Raw genomic sequence first — 15291 nt, 5'->3', positions numbered from 1 at the left:
CCGCGCCGCCCCGAGCCCCGTGGTCGCCCCCGCCGGCGTCCCTCCACCCCAGCCAAGCCCGATCGTCCCTCAGGCGCGCCTGCCCTGCCCACCCCGCGGCAGCATCCCTCCCAAAGACAAAGCAGCCGGCAACCTGGCCCACTCCTCTCCAGGTACCTTGCCCGCTCTATTCCCCCGCTGCACACTTGTTTTCTTGTCTCCATTCCTCCAGTTCACCCAGGCCTGGTGCTTCTTTCCAGCAGGGTCGACCCTGAGCCCCAGCTGAATGGAGCAAAGCAGGGGAACAGGTGGGAGAATGCGCCAAGGACCACCCAGGTGCCTCCAGGGCTTGAGGACCGGGACTCACCAGGTGCTCCTCTGCGGTTTTGTCCCCAAGGTGAAAATAGAGCCCTGCATGTAGTAGGCTCTCAGATACCTATTAGATGAGTTAATGGATGGCTTTATAACTGGAAACCTGCGTGAATTAATGAGTGAATAAATGGCCAATTAACTAATTGGATGTAAACCGGGTAGGCAACTAGTGGATAATTGCGGGCCAGACCACAGGCTTGTCGGATGACTTGTATTAAAGGACCAGCTCAATGAGAAAGTCAAATGGTATTGCCTCAAGGGCCGCCGTGGTTTGAAGGGCTTTCAAATAGTCCACCTGTGGGCGTTGTATGCCGTACATCTTATGGAAGGCTGGGAACCTTACCGAAGGATTCTTGCTGTATTTAGGGAACAGTAGCAAATGAGAAACCACCACCACATCCTACATGGGAAAGCATCAAGTGGGTCAAACACACAGCCTCAAGTGCATGCCCAGGAGGGCATTTGTTTTTTGCAGGCACGATGCATTTGGTCCATTTTTTTTTTTTTTTTTTTTTTTTTTTTGGTTTTTCGAGACAGGGTTTCTCTGTGTAGCTTTGCGCCTTTCCTGGAGCTCACTTGGTAGCCCAGGCTGGCCTCGAACTCACAGAGATCCGCCTGCCTCTGCCTCCCGAGTGCTGGGATTAAAGGCGTGCGCCACCAACGCCCGGCGCATTTGGTCCATTTAACGCTGCTCACCCAACCCAAACAGTGAGGATGCCAGTGGGCATCATCCCAGGCATGGCTGTACACCAACAAGATTCAGGAGTAAGGCAGAGTTGGAAGCAGCTGCCATTTGGCCAGGCAAGCAAACGGAGGTACAGGAGAACAGCAGAGGAATCCTCTCTGACCGATCCACAGGGTACAGGTGAGGGTGTGAGCATCGTGAGGGCAAGCCACATTCACATTCTATACTGCTGACCTGGGACGTTGTTTTAATCTGTTTATAGCATATGTGATTCTCAGGCACACTTCAAGAAGCACAGACACCAGGCTTGTGTTTTAGTTATAACAACTCTCTACAGTAGGCCACCAAACAGACAACACAACAACAAAACTGTAGTAGAATATTATTTTAATGTGTGCTACTTTTGTTTTATGTTGCATTTGTTTAACTCTGTGAAGCTGTGTTACTGTGCCTGTTCAAAACACCTGATGATCTAATGAGAATATATAGAGGGAGAAATCTGGGGAGAAGGAAGAGATGGAGGAGTGAAGGATGTAGGAGCCAGAAGCCAGAGAAGGAGGAGGACTCCAGGGGCCAGCCACCCAGCTACACAGCAAGCCACAGAGTAAGAAACAAAGAAAGGTATACAGGAATAGAAGAGGAAGAGCCCAGAGGGAGAAGATAGACAGGATAAGTTAATAAAAGCTGACTAGAAACTAAGACAAGCTAAGGCCAGGCATTTATAATTAAGAATAAGCCTCAGTATGTGATTTATTTGAGAGCTGGGTGGCAGGCCCCCCAAAAGAGCCAAAAAACAACCAACAACACAAAACCTTGAAATAGGCAGAGTGGGGGAGAGGAAAAGGAAAAGAACATAAGAACATAGAAGTGTGAACCTATTTGAAGCTCAAAAACCATGAAATTAAGCTATTTTGAAGGGCAAGATGGAGAGATGGACTTGGCTCAAAGGAGTAGGATATTTATGAAGTATTTTTTTAACTCATTAATCAAAGTGCTTTTATAAATTATAAGGCAGATAATGACGGCTCAAAGTCTGTGTTTCACGAGTTACATGTGGGGCAGTGGGGCCAAATGTCAGCTAGAAAGGGTAAAGAAACTACTGGACTGCCAAGATGGGGAGGCCCCAACGATGACAGTCTCTCAAAATGTTTGGCAGTGAGTAAATGAAGGGAGTGTCCAGAAAACAGGGCTGAGGTGAGGTTTATTGTTTGAGATAAATGATTGTTCTATAAGATAGATAATCCACAAATTCAAAGAAAGAAAAAAATTATTTGTTTTCTATATAATCAAATTAACCTCCTGACCCAAGTGCCCATTCCACCTATTGTTAGGACGCTTGATCTCACTCACTTCAGAGTCAATTCCATGAATTCAGGTTCACCTGAGATAACTCCTTCTTCCCTAAGAGGTTACATGCAAGTTTGGGGGGTAAGCACTGGGTATCATGGGGGTGTATTGAAAGATATTATGTACCATCTGTCCTCAAGAAGACATGACTCCTGTCTCCTCCCTCCCCCCCCCCCCCCCCACACACACAGGGTCTCTCTGTGTAGCTTTGATGCCTGTCCTGGATCTCGCTCTGTAGACCAGGCTGGCCTCGAACTCACAGAGGTCCAACTGGCTCTGCCTCCCGAGTAATGGGATTAAAGGTGGGTGCCACCACCACCAAATGACTCCTGTCTACAGTAGTGTCTATCACACAGCCATAGGCTGCATTCAGCCAAAGATGGCTATGAATGTGGCCAAACACAAAATTGTAAACTGACTTAAAATGTGAGATTGTGTGTGTGTGTGTGTGTGTGTGTGTGTGTGTGTGTGTGTGTTGTGTGTGGCATTTTTAATCTTGATTTTACAGTTCTCAAGCATGAACTTTGTAGATAATAACTTCATGTCACAGAGTCAAAATGTTGGACACACCCAGTACACCATGGAGATCCAGTCGTGGATGGATGCATTACCAGTCCATGCATGTGACAACCACTGCTCCCTGCCCTGTCACCCACCTCCAAAGTCCTCACAAGTCTGACCTTTGCTCTTTGGCTTTTCCATTGCCCTTGAGGCAAAACCCATGGCTATTCACCCACGCCATTCTGAGCAAACAGGAAAAGCTATGGAGGGTCAAGGCTCTTCTCATTGACCAGACAACTATTTCTTTTTAAAAAAAAAAAAACTGTTTTTATTACATTCCTTTATTGGTGTGGGGACATGCCATAGTGTGCACATAGAGGTCGGAGGACAATTTGTGTGTATGTGTGGAGGGGGGGGTCAGTTTCCTCCTTTAACCATGTTGGTCCCAGGGACCGAACTCTGAATGCCAAGCTTGGTTACAAGAGCCATTACCTGCTAAGTCATTTCTCTGGCCTGTCACAAGTGTTTCTTCTTCATTTGTCACATGGTGAAGGGACCTCTGAAGAGTGGGCCAACAAACAAAACATGTAATGTGACATGCAGCGAGTCTCGGTTTTCACAGCCTGCCTGGAAGTTCACCACTCCTCCTCCCCACCCACCCCCCGTTCGTGGGAATAGTTCTCTCCATTCCAGCCTGGGATGATGTCAGCTGCATGCAGCCATGGAACAAGAGCTTGAACAGTAAGGACCTCGCATCTCACAGGAGGAATGCAAAGGTAGTGGTCCTGTAGCTGATTTAGCAATGTCAGTGAGGGCTCAGAGTCTCACTATCTTCCTACGCTGCCAGCTTCGGTCATCAGTTCTGTCTTCGTGGTCACAGTGAGGCTACACATGCTAACATTCTAAAAGCAGGCAGCTTGAGGGGTTTCTTCTCATCTTTCTTTCCTTTTTCTTTTCTTTCTTTCTTTCTTTCTTCCTTCCTTTCTTCCTTCTTTCTTTCTTTCTTTCTTTCTTTCTTTCTTTCTTTCTTTCTTTCTTTCTTTCTTTCTTTCTTTCTTTCTTTCTTTAATTAAAGACAAGGTCTTGATGTATAGCCCCTGACTGGGCTGGAACTCACTATATAGACCAGGCTGGCCTCAAACTCAGAGATCCTCCTGCCTCTGCTTTCCAAGTACTGGGATTAAAGGCATACGCCATCATGCCTGGTTCAGCCTCTTTCTATTAGGAGTGAAAATCATTTCAGCTGTGACAGAGGCTGGAAAGATAAGTGTCTGTTATTTTCAGCTTCTGTTGCATTCGGTGGATTCTGCCATATGGAGAGAAACAGCAAGGAGGAAGCAGGTAGGGGATGCCATTGTCCTCTCATGCCCGCAATGGGACCTCAGCTCACTGATCTCCTGTATGATGAAGGCCATCTCTCTGAGGATCAGGAAGTCCCTCTCCTAAGTGGCTGGAAACAGACCCTTCAACATCCTGCATTCTTGCTAATCTGTGACTTGCATTTGCCCTCAGCTTTTGAGATTAAAATCAGCACTTGGGCTCTTTGTCTCTTTACAAGACTTAGGACTGGGGACTGGAGAGATGTCTCCACAGCCAAGAGTAATTGTTGCTCTTCTAGAGGACCTGAGTTCAGGTCCCAGAACCTACATAGTGACTCACAACCATCTGTTCCAGAGGACCTGATACCTTCTGATGCACATATAAATGTGCAGGGGAAAAAGTCATATTCAGATGAAATAAAATCAATATCTAAAAAATATTTAAAAAAAAAAAACCAAGACTACAAATGCCAAAGTCTAGCTAGAGATAGGGACCTACCTGGTAAATGAAATCACACAAGAATGAACACTGTAGTCGATGCTGAGCTTGGATCGTAGAGTGCTCACAAAGGGAGGAGGGGGTGGATGGAGTGGGAAGATCCAAATTCAAGAAAGCTAGGAGTGGGTGTTAGATGAAGAGGGCTGGTATGACGAACGTTGGAGAACTTCCGCCCTGGAGAGAGAGGAGAGAGGGAGAGAGAGACAAAGAAAGAGGAAAGAGGAGAGAAACAGAGAGACAGGGGCAGAGAGACAGACAGAAACAGAGAAGAGAGCAGAGAGATAGAAAAAGAGACAGAGAGAGACGAGGAGAGAGGAGAGAAACAGAGAGAGAGAGAGAGAGAGAGAGAGAGAGAGAGAGAGAGAGAGAGAGAGAGAGAAAGAGAGAAGAAACAGAGCAGAGAGAGACAGAGACAAAGAATATGGCCAAGGAGCAAAGTAAAGAGGAATATAATTAAAGGGTGGGGCAAGACCTAGCCCCCAAGGACACTCTCTCTGACCTACTTCCTTCAATGAGGCTCCAACACCCCAATTCCCACAGCCTCCAAATGTCATCATTTATGAATCCATGAAGTGATTAATGCACTCATTAAGTCAAAGCCCTTGTGCCATAATCATCTCTTGAAATGCTTTCCGATACATCCAGATCTGCACCCACACCAGTCCCCTCAAGCATTTCTCCATCCAATCAGCTTGAAAAGATGAACCTCGAGGAAAACTGAGCACACAGAGAAGACGTGAAAGGATTTGAACCTGGTTATGTTGGGACGAGGAGACAGAAGGAAAGGATAAATAGGGAACTAGAGCCAAGGAGCCGAGGAGGCAAGGCAGCTGTTTGGGAGTAACAGAAGCCCATGGCTAGTGAGTCTCAGGGGCCCTGGAAGAGCCAGCCCGGAGCTTAGGGAGTCAGGGGCAGAAGGGCCACGGTGGAAATGAGTAGGGGCAGAGAGAAAACTGAGGAGGCCAGAACCTGAAGACCTTGAGGATGACAGGAGGACCAACTAGCCTGGGAGAACAGGGTCAGGACAAAGGAAGGGTAGGACCAAGCATTTGTATTTAAAATGCCCTTGCTGCCTGGCATGGCGCACATACTCGGGCTGCATAGGCAAGAGGTCCTCTTTAAGTATGAGGCCAGCCTGGTCCGCACGGTGAGTTCCAGGGCAGCAACAGTACAGAGCGAGAGCCTGTCTGTAAGTCAGCATTCTTGCTAAGGTGATTTGATTAAGGCAGGGTTCTGGTTAGGGTTCAGATGTCACCACACACATTGCTTGAGTTCAATTCAAGCAAATAGGACAGACCGCTCTCCTATGGAAACTCTGGCCCTTGAGCTTTGTCCACTTCCGGTTGGTTCTCTAGCTATAAGAAATGAGACCACTGAAGGGTGGAGAGCTGAGGTCACTGCAGAGTGACTGTTTTTACAGCTATTGGTGATTGAAATCGCTACCACCTGTGTTACGGTTTGCGAAAAGAAAGCTATTTGATAGATGATTTGTGTATGGCGCCTGTTAGCTACCAACATTTTATCAGGCACAGGAAGAGAACAAGGTTTGATTATTTCTTTTGTAAGAATTTACTTTTGGGAGCTGGCGAGATGGCTCACTGAGTTAAAAGCTCTGGCTGCCTCCTCTAAAGGACCAGGGTTCAATTCCCAGCACCCACATGGCAACTAAACCATCTGCAACTCCAGTTCCAGAGGCTCCTGTGCCCTCTTCTGGTCTCCACAGGCACTGCACACATGTGGCACACAGACACACATGCAGGCAAAAAAAAAAAAACCATACATGTAAAATAATTGTTTTAAAGAATTTACTTTTAACTTTTATTAGATGTCGTCATCTCTTTGCAATGGTGTCTAAGTCACCAAACTCAAACATTTCATATTGTGCAATTATGACAGATTGTAGTAACTAAAGCACATTTTTTTAAATATACCCATTAGGTAATAAATACCATTATGTCCTAGTTTAACACTAGGGAATGGATAGGGACTAATACGTTTGAATTTCTATCTACATGAAAGGGCCTGGGTGCAGTTTCCTAAAACTAGGAAACCTCAGGGTCATGGTTGTCTGTCTTCTGATCCAAAATGTCTCTTAGCTGCCAAACCTGTCAGCATGTTTTTTGGTTTGTTTGGGGTTTTTTTTTTTTGGGGGGGGGTTCAAGACTTTAATCCCAGCACTCAGAAGGCAGAGGCAGGCAGATCTCTGAGTTCGAGGCCAGCCTGTTCTACAAAGTGAGTTCCAGGACAGGCTCCAAAAGCTACACAGAGAAACACACACACACACACACACACACACACACACACAATCAGCATGCTCACAGAGGACAAGAACTGCATTCTAATGAGTCTGTTTTTCCAAAGGCAATCCCAGGCCAGCTTTCCCCAAGTATGTACCTCTGACCACCTGGTCCAGTCACCTGGAAAGTTTTGTAAAAATGCAGATTCCTAGACTGCAAACATCTCAGACATACTGGCCTGTGGTAGCCCATTTTCAGGTTCCTCGTGGCTTTACCCAGCAGGTCTGTGTAGAGAGGATGATTGGACCACAGGCCTGAGTGCAGGTGTCTGAAATGGTCTGCACTTGGCTGTGCTGGGTGGAGGTCTTTTGCTCCACCACTTGGCGTTTCTATAAATACCCTGGGGCAGAGACAGTCGGGTGCCCTGGCCAGGGCCTGGTGGAATAGGTTCCAGGCCCTCTCGAGGCTATCCTGTATTTTCTGTTTATCTCCACATTCTAAATTCTTCTATGTAATATTTCCTGCTACTCTCACTCAAGAAAACTCTGGGGAACTGTGGGGTCGATGGGTAAACACCCCACAGAATGGCACCATGAACAGGGACTAAAGACAAATGAGCAGGGACTAAAGACAAAGGAAAATAATAGTAATATTTAGTTTTATTACAGAGTTTTTGGTGAAAGTGAGAGGAAGGTTCTGTTGAAGTGGCCGGTCCAGTGTTGAAGTGAAAGAGAAATTAATAAGGTCAAGGAGTTTTATCCCCGAGAGAAAAGGAAAAACCGACTAGAAGGATGTCCAATGCTGCAGCGCAAAGATCTCTTCTATCAAGATTTCTATCTTTTATCTCTTTCTTAATTTCTATCTATGAAAAATAACTGTAAGGTATAGTGTAGTAATATAGTGTAGGAAAAACTTAGAAGTGTAAGATGGTGTAAAAAAAATTAAGATAGGCAACTAGACAGAAAAACTCTTCAATTTTCTAACTTTGGGGGCTATGAACGCAAACTAGGGGGGATCTTTGAGCTTTACAGGTAGTAAAAAAGCTCTTCTTTGAGCTTATGGAGCAGAAAAAAGTTTCTAATGGAAGCTTTTGGCCTGGAGACAGCTAAAACACTAAGTCTAAGTGGCAGGAGAAAATGATTTCTCCCTGAGGCAAAAATACAGGTGTAAGAAGCCAAAAAGTTTAAAGTTCAGAAGTTTTGGGAAAAGTTGTTCTTTCTCTCTCTTGGGAACTGTGGGGTTGGTGGGTAAACACCCCGTACTGGCCTGGAAGCCAAGAGTGGAGTCCTATAATTTGCTTATTAAGCATGCTTCTTCTGCTTCTAAAAGATCCTGAAGTTGGAGACCTCCTAACCCAGGCAACAGCAGCTAGTTACAGGGACCAAAACTGCCCAAAGACTTGGAATTTCTTAGCCACCAGTTTCTGCCTTGGTATTTTCTACAATGGAGAGACACTAAATTCTGATTCAGCCACCAGGAAACAAATCTATGCTAAAACAAAAAACAAACAAACAAAAAAACTTCTCAATAAATGGCTCTGGTGCCTAAAGAATCCACTTAAAAAAACAGAGTCCAGGGCCAGGGGTGGAGGTCCCAATCACCATGCAAAGGTCCCCACTTCTGAATACAATCGCCAAGGGAGTTAGATCTTACAAATTTGGGAGTAGACAGGTCCATTTATGGACATGGTTGGTTTCTTTTCTCCCTGTGAGGTAACATCAGTTCTCTGTCAAAGTACTTACCTATTTTAGCTAAAATAAGATACAACTTTTCAAAGCTGTGACTTATTTAAGGAGTAATGTGCAAATAAGAGGCTTCAAAAATGTCTGAACACACAGCGTGCACTTTGAGTCTTTTTCTTTCTACTTGGCTCAAGAGAGCGCTAAGTAACTATATAGGGAAACATGAGTTTCAAAACACTAATTTGCAACATTAACCTATTTCAAACTAGAAGAAAATGTGTGGTCTGTGAATTCATTCCCTTATTTCATTCTTCTTAGGTCTGTCTTCTAAATCTCTATCTTGACCGCTGGACCTCATGGCCCACCTCTCCCTGGCCCAGTTTCTCCCTGTACTTCATTCCAATTAAAAAGAACATTAAACGATGATAAAAATTTGCCCCCAGATCACAGCCTCCTAATTGCCAAATTCGAAGGATAAAATGTCACTGTTACCACTTTTACTGCTACTGGTGGTGCTATTCTTTGAAGTTGCATTCCTTCAACTCTGTAATGCTTTTTTCTAAACTTCCAAACTTAAAAATAATGATCAACAGGTACCCTCCAAACTCTGTAGAACCCCTTAAACGTGGTGATCAACAGGTACCTTCCAACCTCTGTAGAACCCCTTAAATTTGCTGCTCCAGCCTGTCCACTCCCTCTGTGCTCCTCTCCTGCTCTCAAAATTAGACCAACTTTTGGCAATACTTAGGCAACATTCTCTGAGGTTTTGACTTGTGTGGTGGTTTGTTAAGAGCCGGGCCAGTCTGGGACTTCCCCCGAGGCCCTGGCATATGGAAAAGGAACTCAGTTTCTTGTCTAAAACCAGGTACATGCTTAGCAAAGCTTAGTGATGACCTGGGGGCTGGGCCTTGGGGGTAGCTAAGGTTTCAGATCCTGGGAACTTGATTTTTCCCCCTCCTTGAAGGGCCGTGATTATCAGTGCCGAGGCTTGGCCTCGGACACACTTGAGATACCCTGTGTCCCCTTGTGTAACACTGAAAAGCTTCCTCCTGACTCTGTCCTAGTTTGCCCCCCTGCAAACAGTACGTAAGTAAGATTCTGTGCTTCTTAATAAACTTGCTTGGCATAAGACATAGCTTATGCCAGGTGGTGGTGGTGGTGGTGGTACACACCTTTAATCCCAGCACTCGGGAGGCAGAGGCAGGTGGATCTCAGTGAGTTCGAGGCCAGCCTGGTCTACAGAGTGAGTTCTAGGACAGCCAGGGCTGTTACCCAAAAAAACTCTGTCTTGAAAAACAAAAACAAGGGGCTAGAGAGATAGCTTCGTGGTTAAGAGCACTGGCTGCTCTTCCAAAGGTCCTGAGTTCAATTCCCAGCAACCACATGAGGGCTCACAACTGTCTGTAATGAGATCTGGTGCCCTCTTCTGGCATGCAGGCAGAACACTGTATACATAATTAATAAATCTTAAAAAAAAAAAAAGATGCAGCTTATTTAAGACCTCCCAACTCCAGCTTCCCAATATTCTTCTTTTCCTCTTCTTTTCCTGCTGGTCCTCCCTTTCAGGAACCTGTCCCTGAAGAAAGACCTGATGGTCCAGGTCAGTGGTTAGAAGTGTAGATGTTGCGGCCAGACTTGGCCCCCAACTCTGCAGCATGATCCCAGACAAGTGACATAACACCCAGGTGGTGCCTTTCCTTCCTCTTCTGATAAACTACTACCTACCATGACTTCTGGGACTAGCAGTGTGACAGAGCAGATGAGAAAAGATTTCTTTTCTTTATGTGTACGAGTGTTCGCCTGAATGTTGTTAGTACGCCACATGCATGCAGTACCCAAGGGGGCCAGAAGAGGGCATTGGATCCCCAGGGCTGCAATTTGGTTACTAGGCATGGAGCCTGAGTCCTCCCCAAGAGCAGAAAGTGCTCTTAACTGCTGAGCCTGCTCTCCTGTCCCAGGTCTAATACTTTTAAAGGCCTCTCTTTGTATGAAATCCTCAAATAATTAATAAAAATATTTTAAAGGAAAAGAAGGTTGAAAAATAGTAAAAGGCCTTCTTACACCTCTGGGATAAATGGCTGCAGAAGTAAATGTGCATGGTGTCCTGTGCTCAATAGAAAGTGGGAGAATTTCCAAAGGAAAAAAGAAAACACTGAGCTGAAACCAGAACAGGCACCACACAAGTGGGGCAGACACCAAAGGAGCGTTCGTCTGTGAACCGCTGCAAGTGAGATGCAGACAGGAGACAGACACAGGGAGAGACTTTGAAAGTGCCAAAATAAGAGTATTTCTGCTGTAAACACAGATAGCAACCCTTTCTAAAGGAAAGCATTCACAAGGCCCCAGCATTCAGGTCAAGAAAATCTGAGCTCCCATTAGAAATCACCAGTGAGACCAACGTGGAGATATGGCAATGATTAGAAACAGGAGGTAAAATAACTACGCTTGAATCTTTTAACGAAATATAGAAAAATGGATCAAAGAATACTATCAAAAACATCTCAGCGTTAAAAATAAAGCTCTCAAAAAATGAAAAGAAATAAAAGCAAAAATTAAAATATAAATAAGAATTAAACTAAAAAACGAAGTGCATAGAAGTATGACCCTGGGGCTGGAGATATGGCTCAGCCGTTAAAGGCTAGGCTCACAACCAAAAATAGAAGTATGACCCTGCCTGGACCTGGCCCCTCCTTCTGGTGCCACAAGTTCTGGGCTTAACAAGCTGTTACTGGACACCCACATCTGCCTTGTTTCATTTCCTGTGGTTGCCCAGACTGTAGAAATGGGCTGGACTCCTCTGTTCATTTTATTAAATGTTGATATGGGGGGGGGGGAGTATGAGATAATATACCAAAGAATAAAAGAAAATGAAATCCTGACAATACAGCCCCAAGGAGTCATTCCAGTTTCATTTTCCTCTCTGAAGCAATTAAATCCTAATTACACAGACCCAGAAACATTACGGAGAGATTTGTTCTAGCTCCTTAAGACTGCAGCCGTGAGAGTAAGTCATATTTGCAAATCTAAGAAAATCTGTCCAGAGCATAAATAGAGTTATTCACGGGGAGCGTGATAACTTAATGTTTTGTTATGTACCAGAGACAAATTAAATCTTTTGATTGTTTGCTCGGTTCATATCAAGGTGCAAACAGGATGGTTTTCTAGAAATACGGGCTTTAAAAAAGGACAGGGCATCTCATTTTTGAATACAACACAAAGTTTCTTCTCAGCACTGCTGGTGGAAGGGACATTTCCAAAGAGAATAAATACGTCCAGTTCACTGTCTAATTGCGGATACTTACGAAGAGCAGCAATAACCAATTATGCTGCAGGAAACTAAGATATATCAACCATCCAAAACCTTTAACAAAGAGCGAGCAATTTCTGAAGCTTTAGCCAAACTCAAGTCACTTAAAAATACATTTACCAGAGACACTGCCAACTGCCGCCATGACAAGCCGCATGTGAAGACACTGGTAAGCCACCAGCCACGTGGCAAGGTATAGATTTATGGAAATGGATTAATTTAAGCTATAAGAACAGTTAGCAAGAAGCCTGCCATGGCCATACAGTTTGTATGCAAAAAAAAAAAAATACATTTACCATAAAAAAAAAATCATGTTTAATACATCACTTTCTGCTGCTCTGATAAAGACCATGACCAAAAGCAACTTGAGAGGAGAGGGTCTGTTTATTTCACCTTACAGCTAGTCCTCTTTCTCTGGCAATTAGCACAGTTAGAAGTCCAGCTGAGAAATCTCTGAAAAGAGCCATCAGGGACAATGCCCCAAACCTGAGTACACATTCTCATCTGGGGCACAACACAAAGCAACTTCGTGATTCTAGGGCTAGTCAGTGGCTGGAAGTCACAAAGTACTGAGCAGAGTTCTCAGGAGCCTCCCACTCATGGGGCTCCTGAGTTCAAAGTTCAAGTCCTGTAAGAGTATATTCATGTGACAAATCCTTCATGTGATCCAAGAAAAGTGCTGTACTTCAAAAACAAACTTTAAAAGTACCAACAGGGTGGGGTATGGTGGCGCTCGCCTTTAATCCCAGCACTGGAAACAGCCATAGGTGAATCTCTGTGAGTTTCAGGTTAGCCTGTTCTACATAGCAAGTTCCAGGACAGCAAGAGCTACATAGAGGGACCCTGTCTCAACCCCCTCCTCTACCCCGCCCCCAATATATAAAAAATGGTTAGAGAAGGTGACAGATGCGTCATTGCAATGAAGACAGAACCCCATAAAGAAATCAAGGAGAAATTTCAGAACTACAAATTAAGTTATTGGAGAAAATCAAAAGCAGATCGAATACAAGAGAAGGGAAGATCATGAACTTGTAGACAAATCAAAAGGCACTCTGGAGCACAGGACAGTATTATTGGAGGAGACAAAATAGGAGCCGTGAGACAGTCCTAACTAATAACAGACATAACTGAAGTCCCAGAAAGAGAAGCCAGTGAGGCCAGTGCAGCATGCATCCCGGGTTAGAAAAACCAACCACACCAGACCTCATCAACTTGCTGAGTAACAGTAACAGCAGACTGGACTGCAGGCAGAGAGGAGCTGGTGGAACTTTGGTAAAGCGTGTGCTTAGCATATGCAAAGCCGTGGGTTCGGTTCCCAGCACCAAAATATAACACAGCCAAGTAAAAGGATTACAGTACACAAGGAAACCGGAGGAACGGATTCCAATTTCCCACCGGATGATGGGATGGAAAAATCTTACAGGTGCTGACCATAAGGAGAAAAAAAAAAAAAAAAAGCCGTCTAGCTAGATTTCTAAATCCTATAGAAATACCATTCAGTAATGAGGATGAAAGATATTTTTCAGACAAAGAAAATATGATAAAACTGGTCTGCAACAGTGCTGAGCTTCAAAAAAATATCAGTATTTTCTTCAGATTGAAGAACCATCCAGATATAAGCATGGCTTTCACAAAGAAGAGCCATGGATATGGTTTACATGTGAATATCAGAACTATTTGTTGAAAACAGGAATAGTTAGGCTGGGTGGCAGTCTCTAATTCCACCTATTTGGGAAGCTGAGACAGGAAGCTCTGAGACCTGTCTGGGCTACACAATAAATTCCCAAGTCCAGCATGTGAAACTTAGTGAGTAAAACAAAGGACTAGACATAGCTCAGTGGAGGAACCCTTGCCAGCCTAAGACTGAGTTACAGCATATACAGCCCCAAATGATTACAGGTGGCATATATTAAATGCCAGGGGTACAGTGTAACGCCAGAGCAAACCCAGACTGCCCAGAGCGGATGTTCTTCACCACTGTGCTGTCTGTGAAGGGAATGTCTGTGTCCCTCCCGGATTACATCACGATTGTAGTGGGAAATCTTGAGACTCTAAATGCCTGCCCATTCACCTTTTCCGAGGAAAGCTGCCACAGATGGGTCCTTTCTGTCATCCGTTGTGCCCGATGGTACATGGGTCAAAACTGATGGTACCAGGGATCTCTATCCTAGTTAAGAGCATCATCTGATGTAAAGGAGGCCTGTAGTTGTTTTCCAAGTCCTCGAGGAAGCTGTGTCTTCGATGGGGTCCCTTACTTACTTAGTCTTATTCTTTCAGTAAGCTCCTAGCATTTAACAGAGTGGGAGGATGCTTTTGTTTCTTCCAACTGAAAAGAGCCTGCTCAAACGTTAAAAATTCAGACCTGTAATACACAGCACAGTAGAATGAATAATTCAGGCATTTAAAAATATCACATAAAAGAGATTATACAACCTCAAGTCTGGGCTTTGACATTTACGTTAACATGGAGAATAAGAAAAATGTGCAATGAAAATTACTACATAGTCGTTCAAAGGATAAATGAAAATGTGAATAGTTTCACACCCACAGAGTTCTTTCCAAGCCATTTAAAAAGTAAGCCTTCTTCAAACTGTAATTTAATTCAAGAATCAAGGGTGGGGAAGGCATTAGTAACTATGGTTATTTCCCTAAGCTAACCTAGGAGAAATAAAAGTAATTTTCAGTGCACAAAGATCATTTTTAAGATATTTCCCCAAGAGATGGGTAGGTAGATAGTAGGTAGACAGACAGACTGACAGAGGTATCAGTCTTTTCACTATACCCAAGGTAGGCAGAGAAGAGGGTATACATTATACCTAATTAAAATCAGCACAAGGAAATCAGCTGTCAAATGAACCACAAGCTTAGTCTGAGCAACTCAGTGATCCGGAAAAACACAAGCTTTCGGCTATTATGACAACAAGTATTGCCTCAAGTATTGTATTACTACTCATCATCGCTTTAGTCTGGGAAAGGATACCATGTATTCTATAAGTGCTTTATGAAAAATAGATTACAACTCAGCCACACAGTGTTAGAGCTGCACAATGCCTGTAAACATCACTAGTCCCAGCTCTGGAGTGTCCCGCCCGTTATCAGACAGCTGAAGTTAGTCCTACGAGCTAACAGGATAACAAACCCAAGTTTTACCTGGGTCAACATTAATATTTTGATCTTAAAATATTATATTATTATATATGCAAGATACAGACTTTCAGTCATATCAGAATTGGAAATGTCCTCTTCAACCCAGACTCTGCACCTTAATCACTAACTGTAAGTCAGGTTGAGCTAGCTGCATGTCATGGAAGTGATCGACTTCTTTCTGGGAGCATTCAAACACAGCTCAAGCCATTTCCATTT

The sequence above is a fragment of the Peromyscus maniculatus genome, chromosome 14 (genome assembly GCF_049852395.1).
Source record: "Peromyscus maniculatus bairdii isolate BWxNUB_F1_BW_parent chromosome 14, HU_Pman_BW_mat_3.1, whole genome shotgun sequence".
Taxonomy (NCBI): Eukaryota; Metazoa; Chordata; class Mammalia; order Rodentia; family Cricetidae; genus Peromyscus; species Peromyscus maniculatus.
This window is presented reverse-complemented; position numbering follows the sequence as displayed.